The sequence below is a fragment of the Linepithema humile genome, chromosome 4 (assembly GCF_040581485.1).
Source record: "Linepithema humile isolate Giens D197 chromosome 4, Lhum_UNIL_v1.0, whole genome shotgun sequence".
Classification (NCBI taxonomy): Eukaryota; Metazoa; Arthropoda; class Insecta; order Hymenoptera; family Formicidae; genus Linepithema; species Linepithema humile.
The window spans coordinates 25,267,187-25,280,846 of NC_090131.1; the positions used below are offsets into that span (position 1 = coordinate 25,267,187).

At 38.5% G+C, this 13,660-nt stretch overlaps 1 protein-coding gene and 1 long non-coding RNA gene across 8 annotated transcripts in view; one reads left to right on the forward strand and one right to left on the reverse strand.

The window, feature by feature from the left end:
* Dop1R1 (Dopamine 1-like receptor 1) overlaps positions 1–13,660 on the reverse strand; it is a 129,311-nt gene that overhangs the window by 62,428 nt on the left and 53,223 nt on the right. The window lies entirely within an intron of this gene.
* LOC136999762 (uncharacterized) overlaps positions 1–13,660 on the forward strand; it is a 60,094-nt gene that overhangs the window by 29,451 nt on the left and 16,983 nt on the right. The gene's annotated exons all lie outside the window — the stretch shown is intronic.

Here is a 13,660-nt window from a genome sequence, read left to right on the forward strand (position 1 = left end):
ATAAAATTTTGACCGCGCGTGTTTTCGTGATTTTCAATACGATAAAGTCAATTTTATATTATTAAATGCTCCAAAGGCCTTCGACTATACGAAACATCGCACAATTGCAAAAGAATTAATTTAAAAATTGCACTTTTGCCAGTCACAATAACATTGTCATACCTGGTCAATTCATTTAAACTTTGTCATTTGCGTAATTGAAAGAGTGAAATAAAATCAGAGAAGTCCGCTGAAATTTTATCAGTACACTGTAACGGAAGTTAGCCGTAAAATCGAAAATTCATTACAGCGCTCTCGATTTTAATAAAATAGAAGTGAACTGCAAACGATTCTGCGAAGTTGGAACACTCTTGAGTAATATTAACTTCCTTCTTGGAAAGTAATACTGTACATTACCGGCAATAACTAAGCGCGAAACTTTAATTTTACTTAAACGCTATTTTCTTGGTAAAGCTTTCACTTTTAAATAAAATTGTAAATACGCGACTTGAAATTTCACAATAATATTATCTTGAATTTCATTTTATGGAAGAAAAAAACTATGCGAGAAGAACGACACGCCATATCCTGCAACACATCGCGCCTGTCCATTGTATGACGTGCTGCGCCCTTAATTATCGGAAAATTAATGAGGGTGGTCACGATCATAAACGTCGAGAAATAAATTAAGAAAACGCAGAAAAATTCAAAAGGCTAAAAAAATGCATTTACCGTGTCGCTGCGGCCGTAATTTTATAGTTTACCAACCCTTGTAAAAGCGCGAACGCGACGATTAGAAAATATTACACATGCACAAATATCGTATACTGATAAGGCTTTTTTTCCGAAACTAGGTTAATTCATTACGCTCGCGATGAATTATCGTTTATAATACATTAGCACATTAAATCAATTTCCATAATGAAAAAAGATAATCAGAGCAAGATAGATGGCGACGCAAAGTTGATTAGCGGCACATGCCGATTATCTTATTATGTATTATTATTTAAGCTAACAATCGAGTCTTATCGCAATCAAACAAAAATAGAACAAAAATTGGCAAGTGAGAATTGCGTCTAAGAGTGATACAGTATTTTTTCACCGTTATAGAGAAAGATATTCTTATATATTTGTGAGATATATTCTTACATGAGATTAAAATAGCTCATCCTTGTGCTCTCTTATTAGAAGTGTAATTAAATAATTAAGGACTAAGTAAGTTACGTGCAAAGATATATATACAGACTAAAAAATTTAAAAAACGGAAAGCTAAGGCGGATTAATCTGAATCAGCTAAGCCGCATTAGTAAGTCGTATGGAATTAAATTTGCATTATCAAGAAGCCATCTTAATGACGCTGTTATCACGGTAAAGTTACATTTACTTCCGGATTAGGTTCGCAACGGTCGCTGCTCCGACTAAGACGGTCTTCAACCCCCCTCGGAGAAGGATCGTTCATTACGATTGGCGAGTTCATTACGATGGAGCGGGCACGGACGCAGATATTTCGATATGTCCTAGATACGCAGCAGAAACGTCGGGAATAATGATAGGAACGCCCGTAAAAAACGAATGCTCAGGTCTCGTACAATCTTATTATTCGCTTTCCCGTTCGTTAAGCGCATTCTGTTAAGCACTAATTAATTCTCGCAATTACAGATCAAATCAATTACACAGTGCAAATTAAATTTGTTTCTTTTTAATTCATTGAAATTAATGCTTAATGCTCTTCAAAATTTCTTTTGTTTATATTTTATTTTATATTATTTTCCATTTTATATTTTAATGGATATTAAAACAAGTCTTAAATTACTTCTCTTGCATTTGAGCTTTGCTCCGCCATTGCATATCACATGTAGAAATGTCAAATGTAATTGAAAACCAAAAAGATTAAAGCTGTCCGTAAAAAACAACTGCATCTATCTTTGTTGTATGGGAGTGAAAAGTGCTTGGAAGGATCATTTAATTTGTTACAACCGAGCGGGGTAGATTACTCTAATTCAAAGCTGGCTGACCCTACGCCACTTCGTAAAGCTCTCGGATCCTACAGATCATTAAGTGAGCACAAAAGCCGCGGTATGGAGGAAGAGTAATCGTGCGAAGAAAGCTTCGGCTTCGATCCGCGACGAAGGAAGAACCTTGAAGGGGAAAGCGAAAGAGGAAGAACCTTGAAAAGGAAAGCGAAGGACGAAGAAAGGCGACAAATCGTGATCTGACAAGCTGCTACGCTGCGGCCTAATGACTAAGAAATTTTCATTAAAGAGAGATCGTGGAAATGGAAAGATCGTAGTATCTTAATTGCATCATTTATCGCGCGACTCCCGTTAGCTTACATTCGACATTTCGAACAGGGATTTAACTTCGAGCGAACAAAAGTTTTGATAGCCACAGGTATTATTTATAACATTATTATTTATTGTATCATTGGAATATGTGAGGAGGATCACGGTACTAAAAATTCCGGAGAATGTTAACTCCGTAAATATTAATCTGAAATATTTTCTCTTTACACAGCGGCAAAAATGGAATATAAATATTATTTAAAATCATATTTTATAATTCAAAATTTTTCTTTAATTAAAGACAACAGAGTATGTTCAGAAAAATTATTTCTACAAATGTAGATTTCTATTTGTACATGATAGAAGTTTTTATATAAGTAACAGATAAATATACAAATCTTTTCCCTCTTTTAACAGTGTTAGATTTGAATACATTGTAAAAGGACGAAACTGTCTCTTTAATTGGTTCTGCCGGAGTGATATATTCTTGCGCTTATTTGCTCGCGTCTCATTGACCATCCTCGCTGAATTAGGCAAAAGCTAATCCCGACGCCAGATGTGCTAGAGGAAACGCGATTAAAGACTGCGGAGTCCATCCTGCGCGCAAACGAGTTTCGCGTCTGACTAGGGATAGTATGCAAGCGTGATGAATAAAGTACGTACGAACGGCGAGAGTTGATCCCTTGAATAAAACCTCTTTTCGGGTTCACCGATAAATGCGAGCGCAAGGTTTATCTTTCAGCATGCTAAAAGGCTCCTTGATCCAAGTAACACGACGCATCGTGTTGCTTTAGCTTTGATTTCCATCGCCATTAAAGAGCTAGTTAGTCAGAGCTTCATCGTCGAAAGCCGATAATGAATCGCAGTTACGAGTATCGTGAAGCTGGATTCGCGATTAAATTACAGAAGAATGTTTCAAAGGATAATAAAGAGTAATTTCGCGCTGAATAATGATAAAGCTGAAGATTGCAACGTGGAAGAACTAATAAAGTGAACACGAAGACGAAAAATAAACTCTGAACGCATTACTTGGCATAGCTGGCGTTATCGCGAGTCGTGCAAATTATTTCTTTTCATTAAAAAAAAGCGCCGTTTTTTTATGTGCGTTAGTTACGATTGCGCTGATAATCACCCGGGGCTGAATAAGTTTCGCCGTAATGACGTTTAACGAGGCAATAAGTGCTTGCTCTGAACACGATGGCACTCGCAACAACTCGGCCAGTTGGAAATGATGATGCTAATGCACCTTCGCGAGACGCTGCAATTGCAGATTAAAGTACGCGACAGTCATCCCGAGCGGAAATACATTCGCACTGAGTTATGCAGCGACACAGAGACTCAAGAAGCACATGCGCTGTGGCACGTAATAATAATAAAGTTCAGAGCGAGTCGAAAGACTTCTTGAGCTTGGAAATACTCAGCGCATCGCACAAAAGCTAATGAATGGGAGCCGCCGCCCGGATTAGACCGATGACCGAGTTCGAATATCGATCAATAGCGACGAATGGCAGCGCTCCTTTTTTATAATAATTCTCGATCGCGAAAAGAAAAATAAATCGGATTCGATTATTTTGTATTTTTTTTTTTTTGCAATCAACTGTAAGATAGTATATAGAGTAATTATCATGTAATAAATTTTAACAAGATACTTGCTTTGAAATCTTATTCAGTAAAATACTTTAATGCAGGATATTTATAAAATAGCGTAACTTATACTATTTCTTGCCTCTCATAGCCTTTTGTAGAAATCTTTGATATTTAATTTAAACAGAAAGGCTCGAGTGTAAAGAACAAACGTGGATAAAAAAGTGAAGGATAAAAGGTTAAATTGTTTGCTACATCGGCATGTTGAGATCGCTCTATTTGACATAGTGGAATAAACAGTGGAATGGGATACATTCAGCGAGTTACGGTACTAAGATGGTCCTGGGCACTTGTATCCGCAGTTGACAAGCAGTCTGTGTCAGCCGTCGGACGTTGCAACAAAGGATAACGAGCGGAAGCCTTCTACTAAATTGCGATTGACGCAGTCCAGGAAACTGTTGACGATCTGGACTAACAATCGTCCAAATAAATCGAGATCAAAATCAGCGAAATAGAATATCGCCCCATAATATTATTAAATAGGAATTCAATAAATTCTGCAATAATTACGACGCTCATTAATAAGCAATTATTACGATAATTATATCAATTTTGGCGATGCGCAAGTTTGATTAAAGCCTTTCGTCATGATTGACGCCACGCATTTAATTAACAATAATTAGCCTGTGTGTAATGTCAGGAATTCGCGTTATCTCAATAAAATAATTTCGTCTCTTTTTTCTCATGAAATTTATGTAACAGAGTGACGTTTTTCGTGGAATTAACAACGGAGAGATGTCTGGAATACTTACAGAATATTAACGTTTGTGGAAATTAATATCCGCAATGATGTAAATGAAACTGTCCGTTTTATCGCATAAAAGGACGACGGACAATTAATGATATTTCCAGCATGCGGCGGAACAAGCTAATAAAAGTGTACAATACGTGTATCATCGAGCGAGCGTAAGTTTAACGGCGTGCATGTTGCGGGCACCTTAGTGCCTACATATTGAACAGCTCGTTGACCCGAGCACCCGGCGTCGTACAAAGGCTAACTAGGAACCTTTCGTGGCACTTCGATTGGCACAGTTTGCGGTTAATGATGAAACTGGGCTAGGAAAGTGACCGCGAAACTTTAGACATCGCGAGAAGGATGGCATCCATATTCATCTTGCTTTACATCCACCAAAGTCGATAACGTCACGAAGTTGGCTCGCGCGGCATTATTGCTTTCTGATGGCAAGCCCCCGTCGTCCGCGACCGTGGAAGATGAATAAAAGCTCGACGAAGATGCGCGAAGGCTGTGAAAGTGATAGCGAACTTCAGCTCCGCGAATGTCATTATGCGAAACGTTTACCTAAGTCAGCAATTATAGTGAAGACAATATGAGGATTACTCAGTTCCACAATGCAACTTTGTCTTTCCGGCAACTTTCGAGATTGCGCGTCTCCTAAATGCTTAAATCTCATTACGCCGTTTGCGGAGAAACGCGGCGCGCGTTCGAGGGGGATGCAAACCCGGGCAAATCGGATATCGCGAAATGCTCGCTTCCCCTCTGAAAGAACCGTTGTCGCTCGTCGAGACTGATTAGGCCTTTCGTTTTACGTTTACTTTATCGCGCTCAGTCACAAGTTACAAATCCAGTTTCAAATCCACTTTAATGTCGGTAGGGCGCAATTAGAGCGTACTAGAGTTTCCTGCGTAGTTACAATGTAGTTACTTCCTGCGGCAAATACGAAAATCCGGCAGCAGGTACTGCGAACTTGCGTGCATTAACAGACACTGTTTAATATTATATGGCTTGCATATGCGGTGCGGCGGTTTGACTTGCGTGACATAATACACGAGCAATTACATAACTATGAAGTGTCTGCGTGCCATCGCGTACTCTTCAACAAGTGCTCTGTCATACACACACCACACACTGTTTCGCGAAAAGCGCGATCGCTTTGTGGGCGGAACATCACGTGAAGCATCGCGAAAACTTTCTTCTCTCTCAGATTAATTTTAGATAACTTAAACGGGTTTCCCCTGGCGAGAAGAAATATTGCATCAAATATATGTCCGAACGCGTTCTCCACGGACGGTATTCTAGATAGATTAGATTAGATTAAAAAGACGTACTAAAGTCAGAGCTTTTATAAGTCTGGAGAAAATACAATAATGATACACTTCGACTTAATTTTAGAAAAATTATTATAGTAATAAAACATGAATGATTGATTAAAATGAGATAAATTTCTCACCGTATTATAAGATTTGCTTCGCGATTCTCCATCTTATTTGATTTAATTAGCTTCTGCGATTGACTGCTAATAATCAAGAGCGCAGATAATTATCTGCGATTGTTGAGTCAGCTTTCTGAGATTCTCTACCGAGTACAAAGCCTGATTGGTAATTAGCAATTACCATGCAAATACAAGTAGAGCGAAGCACGGTGAAAACGCAGTGTGGTGAGTATTTGCTCAGCGAATATTATTTATCACACACACATATATACGAATGATTTTCACTCGAATATTGTAAGTTATCCAGCGGAATAAAGACGTGGACAACGACAAATTTCCTCGCAACGCAAATATGAAATGGATAAAGTGGAATACATAAGCTAACGCAAAAGTATCGCGACTTAATTTAATCCTTCTTTTGAATGAAAATATCGTTTTTATTCAACAAGTTTTTTTTAAGTATTATTATAAAAATGTTATATTAATGTTCTAATAACTATTATTATCGCCTTCGATTTATGTAGGAATAAATCCGTAAAGGTTACAAAACAAAAACTTCTCTATCATCCTGGCGTCAAGTTATGCAAGGAGGCGTATTCTTGTCACAAACTTTCTTATAACGCAAAATAACTTTACCAATAACTGAAGTTGTCGATATTAAACTAATTTCAGAAACCTGAAATCCATTAAATAATCAAACTAGACTTCCGATACGCGAGTAGTCAGTCATGACATGACTCGTATTTTGCGGATGCTCGTAAATAAATATTAATTTTCGAACATTTCACTTTTACTGCCTCCTTTGTTCTCATAATTAAAATCTTGTAATACAACTAGGAAATTTGTCGTCATTATTATGAAAACAGGAAAATTTATTAAGATTTAATTAACAAACTTCAGCCGAGAACGTCACAGAAAGAGTCATCCAAACTTATCAAACATACAAACATACTTAAGTATCAAATATTCGCTCATCCCGATGAGGAAACTGCAATTCAAGTTAAATCGAATTTTGCGAATATATCCACGCACATCCCTAGAATGAATTCTCCGTAACATGCAACAGGCGCGGCCGACGAACGCGGTCGAGTGCAAAGCGGAAGTAAGTTTGCGTGCAATTGCCGTGCAAATGAATGTGCCATCGAATGGAACATTACAGTCCGATCGTGGTCCATCGGCGGTCGCAGTGGATTCCTGCGGAATTCGCCGCGAGCACGCGGATTCGTGCTAATTATTATTTCAATAACAATTCTACCGAATACTGCAAATTTTCCAACATAAATTATCCAAGTTGGCAGAAATTTTCATGAAATCGATAATGCAATTATATATAAACAGGATGCTTTGACTGATGGATAATTTGCACCAGAAACGAAATTATTCATCGTTAATAACGTGCTTGCAATTGATCGAGAGATACATTTTTATATCAAAGATTATATTAGTTAGAAAACTATAGAAAACAATATAATCCTTTTTCTTCTTCGTACGCAAAGTAACTCGTAAAGTCGTAAAAAAAAATTCTCTGCAGTTACCAAAGCAAAGCAGTCTGATATTTTTATTTGATTCTAAGTGGATATAATATCCTCTGCTCGTATATACGAAAATGTTGATCAATTTTATTCGTGACAGGGAAGATAAAAGGATTTCTAGAAGATTGTAGATCCATTTATTATTTTCGCGAAGATATCGCGTGCCTTGCGAATCCCCCCGTGCTGCGCATTAACATTTCTCGTCTGAGAGAAACGCGATGGCAGGGGAAGTCGATAAGAGTGTATCGCGCTCATGGAAAAGGGCCCTGCGGATCTTAAGCGCTCTCGAAGATCGGTATACCCTACTTCAAGTACATCCATTACAGCTCCCATCGAAACTTGCGTGATATACGAAATTTAGGGGAACGTACAAACTTCTCCCTTTCTGCCGGAGTCGACAGAACACTCTAGCAACTTATCGATACATCGCGCGCGATCGATTATCTTAGAACAACGGGGAGGAAAACGTACAGAAAGCGGCGGTGGCGGCGCGCGTGATGGGAAAACGCTTCCTGGAAAAGCCACTACGATTTAAATCCGTTCGGAACAATTCTAGAATATGTCGGAAAAAGCGACGAGCCGCTCGGATGAAGTAGGGTGCATTCCACCCTCTCGTCGGAACATGAATCTCTCGGAGGATCGGACGCGAGCGATGGTCGGAATTCCCCGAGAGATGGAAGACTTCCGCGCGCGCGTACGCAAAGATCGTGATCGCTAATTACATTGTTACACGTTAGTAGCGGTTAAACAAAGCTACTGATGAGATACAAGATATCCGCGCGGCCGCATTCGAGATAAAGTGCCCTGATAATCTGCAAAAACATACAAACTTGTCGGGGGAAACTCCGCCCCCGCACGAAGAAAAAGTCACTGTTGCTCGCTAATTAAAATAATAGAAATAATTTTTATAATATTTTCCGCAGCAGCGCTGCAAAAATTGGACGACTATCGCGAACTATTCGTCGACATAAAAATAAATTGTGCTTACTTTTCAGCTTATTCGGACTGCATTAGTGAGTTTATGTATTGCAATTCCGATGAAACTGCATTCTTCTCAGGACACTATATTGGGAACGGATTTTTCCGATGGAATCGAACATTTGGACTTTGGCGATATCTTGAAAGCATTGTCGGGAAACTCGTAGGAAAAAGCGGAACTATTGCGCGAGCAAAGTTTTCTTCGATCCAAATCGGATTTATCCCATAGATCCGATTGGATCTGTGTGCGAGGGCAACCGGAAAAGCTATGAAACTCGAAGAGATTTTACTTCGTCAAAATGAGAGTTTTTCGAGAGGTTCTGAGGGGACTTGAGATCTCTTCAGTACCTCCCTATGGGCGTATATCTCGTTAGTTCACCCGCGATTCAAAACTGCGTGTCGCTAGTGATAGTCCTCGCTTTGTATGAATTTTTAATCTTTGCAGGCGTATTGCTTCCCGAATTCATTTATAACTGAAAATTGCAGAAAATTTGAACAGATACTAGAAATGTAAATCTTGTAAAAATTTCCAATGTTATGAATACGAAAACGTAACTGCCATATTTCCGATTTCATTTATAAATCTAGAGATTATTTTCACGTGTCTATTCCGGAATTGTATAGAATTATGTAATTTTTTTGTTCGGGTTTCGATAAAGAAATACTTAAATTGATTTTTCTTTATACTACACATAATGCTATTTATTCCGGATTAATATTTTTACTATTAACGGTATACTGTATTCATAAATCAGTGACTGATACTATTTCAATGAATTACGATCGCGTGTATGGCACGTATTCATTGTTTACAGTTTATTGAATGAAAATTTATACGTGACAAAATTATCACCCGGAGTTATTTATTATAATTCGCACGAGTTTAAAACAGCGCCAGCGACAGAGATAGCTGAAATTTCACGCGGAATTGCCTTGCATATCTCGATTGAAATCGCAATGCAGGAAACTTTCGCAATTGAGAATGGAAAAGCTCGAAAGACGTAACCCATCATTCTCGCAAGAATAGATATACGTTAACTGCATCTATATTCGTGAAACGACCGAGAGAAACGGCGTAAGCGAGACTCGTCGAGAATTCACCCCATCATCTCGCACAGGACTAAATTCGTCCGATGAAAATCCGATCGGAACAATTTTCGACGTGCCGGCGATTCTCGCAAAGTTCGCGTCGGGCGAATTCCGCTCTGTCAAAAGGAGAGTCCACGCGCTGTCCGGTCTGGTCGCGGCGCGGCGCGTCTCCGAAGTTTCTCGCGGGAAAATCCGAAACTTGACTATTGCAAACTGTGGTAACATTAGCTACGTGGAGATTAAAGTTTGCTTCCGTGTTTCGCATCACGACGTTAAGCTCTCCTTCCTCTGGTCTCGATGGGAGAATCGAATAATTGCGGACGCGGCTCTGCGCGGCAGGCTATGGTGTTCGCACAACTATCGCGATATATGGAACCTCCTACTCTTGATTGCGCTTGAAAAGAAATTTCTCGCTTCGCTGCAAAGACCTCGATGGTACTCAGTATGTAGGACATCCGGTACAGTTGGAAAAGTTTTTAATGCGCTTTAATTCTTCAAAGGAAACGACATTCGTCCGCAATATCAGAACAGATATAAAAACGTTGACCGCAAAATACTTTTTAATTGCATATTACGCTTGATATGTTCCAAGAAGAATTTGTAGCAATTATTCGATAACATTGATGATATAAATCATATACAAGTGAAAATCCCATGTTATTTATTTCAAATTTCCATTTTTTTAATATAAATCAAATAAAAGATTTTTTTGCAAAAACTCATTAATTCTTGAATTTTCCGTACATTTTAAATTATTTTCTGATCTCAGACCTTTCGTATTATTGTCGTGATATTTTAGTGGCTGGAAGCTTTATTTTCAAATGCTTGCGCTTTCTGAGTAACGAGGTACACTGCGAGATGCGTATTGCTGAGTGTAGCATGTGACATTACAACGTTTCGCGGTTGGTCGAGTACGAACAAAAACGTTTCACTCCCAGTGTTACGCAGAAGTTTTAATGAGCGTTTTGTTACGAGATACGGAGAGAACGTATTAATTTGTTTACTCCGATGGACATCAAAGAGTTCAGCCAATGCGAACTCTCTTTTAAACCTTTCATCTTTTGCGCAGTAACGATAACAGATGTAAATATTTAATAATTCCAGGTATTCGAGTTTAATCATGTGTCACTAGTTATTCGGAGCTGCGGTCGTTGGCTAATCATAAATCTGTTTCGCCGATAAGGCACATGGACTAGCATCTATAATATCAAGCTCTATAATTAATAAAGTTTTCATTGAAAAATTGGGAAAGCGTTTGTGATTGTGCCGCGCCACGGACGTTCATAGCAATTCGTATTTCTTAGTGTCATAGTTTCTCGTGTATCACGTAAATAATCCGCGCATTCGAAATGAGCTTCGTACTTTTTTGCACGCGAGATGCTAAGATATACCGCACGCAAGATATTCCGTTCTTGGCGGCGCGTTTAAAGAAGATGCCGCGAGGTAGAAAGCATTTCGAAGACATTTCTGTAATTGCTTTCAATGGACTGACATTACGACTGACTCTACTCTCCACCGCTAAGAAACGAAGAAATCCTTTTACTCCGTCTAGATTTAAAAGTCGTATGAAAATCACGCTTTAAAAGTTCTCCGGAACTTGGTCATTGTATATCATGAATTTATTTTACTGATAAGGCCGCATACGGACTGCAGACGTTGACCTACAATTAACGAAGTTTTCATTGGAAAATTGAAAAATGTCTTTGCGACAGTTTGCAGCCGTAGCTGAGAACACTGAAATATTTGATTTTCCTCTCAGATTCTCGAAAGCACGAACCAAGTAGCACGTGCGCGACATCCAATCTGCTATTGCCACTTAGCTTCGCCCTTCTCCGAAAGTTTGGTCTTTCAGCGAATTAATCGCGTCGATTGCGTCCAAGTCATCTCTCGATCAGGTATTCCGAGTGGGCGCTTAACCCTCCGGTCGCTTAAGGGTTCTCTTAAACTTTGCCCTGACGGAAAATTATTTTTACGAACCGTCAAATCCGTGGAACTCGCGACGGCTGGCGTAGCGAACTGCGCGGCGTTTCTCTTTTTGACTATACTTCCGCGAAATTGAATTTCCATCGCTCCGGAGGTACGCGATTTTTACATTTTTCTTCCGGAAAAAAAGATACAAATGTCTGTCTACGAATCCTACGATTTTATGAATATCTTAGTTTCCTCTGCAATATATTTTCCGAGTTTTCTCTGCAATGTAGGGTAAATTTTTTTATGATTTGATAATGGCTTATCATTTAACAGCAGAGTTTTTTTATGATTACGGCTATGATAATGTCGGTAAATATTCAAAGTAAGAATAATCGCGTAATCGCTGTAGCGTGTTAAATACTCTGACATTTACAATGCGATACTAATGTCAGAACTTTCTATTTTAGAGTTATATTATTATATTAATCAGATTATTGTTATCCGAACAAAGTTTATAGATATGTTAAAACGGTACAACACTTTTATGTACCGTACTTTACTGCCGAGAAAAAAAAAACTTTTCATCTAAAGTCATCTATAAAGTTTTATTCCACTTTATGCTCTCTCCCGGTTTATTAGAAAATATATATTTTAAATTGTTGAATAAATTAATATATATTTCAATTTCTCCTAGAAAGGTCTCTTTAAACGAGTCTTTAAAGCTAATTAAGTTATACAGTACTTAATATATAATGTATATACAAATATATTGCTGTTAAATATTCATCGAAAATTTATGTGTTATATTATGTGTTATATGCTTGCTTGTGAAATAATTATGCGTACGTGAAAAATTTGAAAAAATCAATATGTTGTCTCTCTTATATTTCTGTCGTATAAATATCTCAAAGTCGCAACATCAAATTCGATAATTCTATGCATTCTGCAGTAACAAAGACATGCAAAATTACATATTGTGCAGATACAGGTGATACAAACTAAGCATAACAAGTGCAAGCATTTAGCTTCCTTGATATATAAATTTCGCCTTCCGCCCTCGCAGGCTCGTTTCCTCCGACCAATCACTGATAATCAATCTGCGGAAGTACGCGATAGAGGAATTAGCATTATCGTGACGATAACGACCAAAACATACGAGAACCTGTTGCGGCGATAGAAAAGCTACTGTTCACAGGAAGTCCGATTCGTAAAATTATCTGTGAAGTTCCGTGTACCGTAAAAAATTTTTCAAGCTTAAATAAAAAAAAAAACGCTCGAGGTATCCGCAACAATTCATGACACTAAAAAAATTCTAGCTTTGATACAATTTAATTTTTACAAAAAACTCGCGTTTTCTGCGTACCAACGCCTATTCGCAATAGTTTTAAACCGACGATAAACGAGTTTTTTCCTTTTTGGTATCAAATTGCGCGAAAAAAATAGAAATATTGACTTGACGCGTTTTTTCGACTTTTCATTGATCGAAATAAGATTTAATATCAATTAAGTTCCGATTAGATTGCAGCAACGATTACGCCTTCGTTTCTCATAAATCAAACTTTACATCGCCAGCGTTATCTTTTGGGTTATTTTTACCCGCGAACTCTGTATTTCGCTGATGAATGAATCGATTTTCCCGACACGTCTGGCATCAAATTTCACGATGTTAAATATGACGATGCAATTTGTGGTTTTCACGAAACTAGAAACGTGCAGTATATTCGTCACCACCCCCGATACGCAAAATCGACGAGAGGGCTAATGACACATGAGAGAACGTATTTTTCTTCGAGCACAATTCGGTTTCACTCAAACGGGACCGTCCTCCCCCGGCTCGGCGATGAGATCTCGTTTCTTCACTCACTTCCGGCTTTAGAAACAAACCCCGAAAGTCGTTCTCCCCCGCGCGGTCACGGCACTGAAAGCCGAAACACGCCGAATTTTCATGCCGGTCGCTCACATCACTGCGATATATGCCCGCGGTAATACTCGCGTACTTGCACTCTGCGCGGCATTTACTTTTTTCTTTTCCGATCTTATCTAAAATTTCAAATTTTTCACGTAAATACGTGTT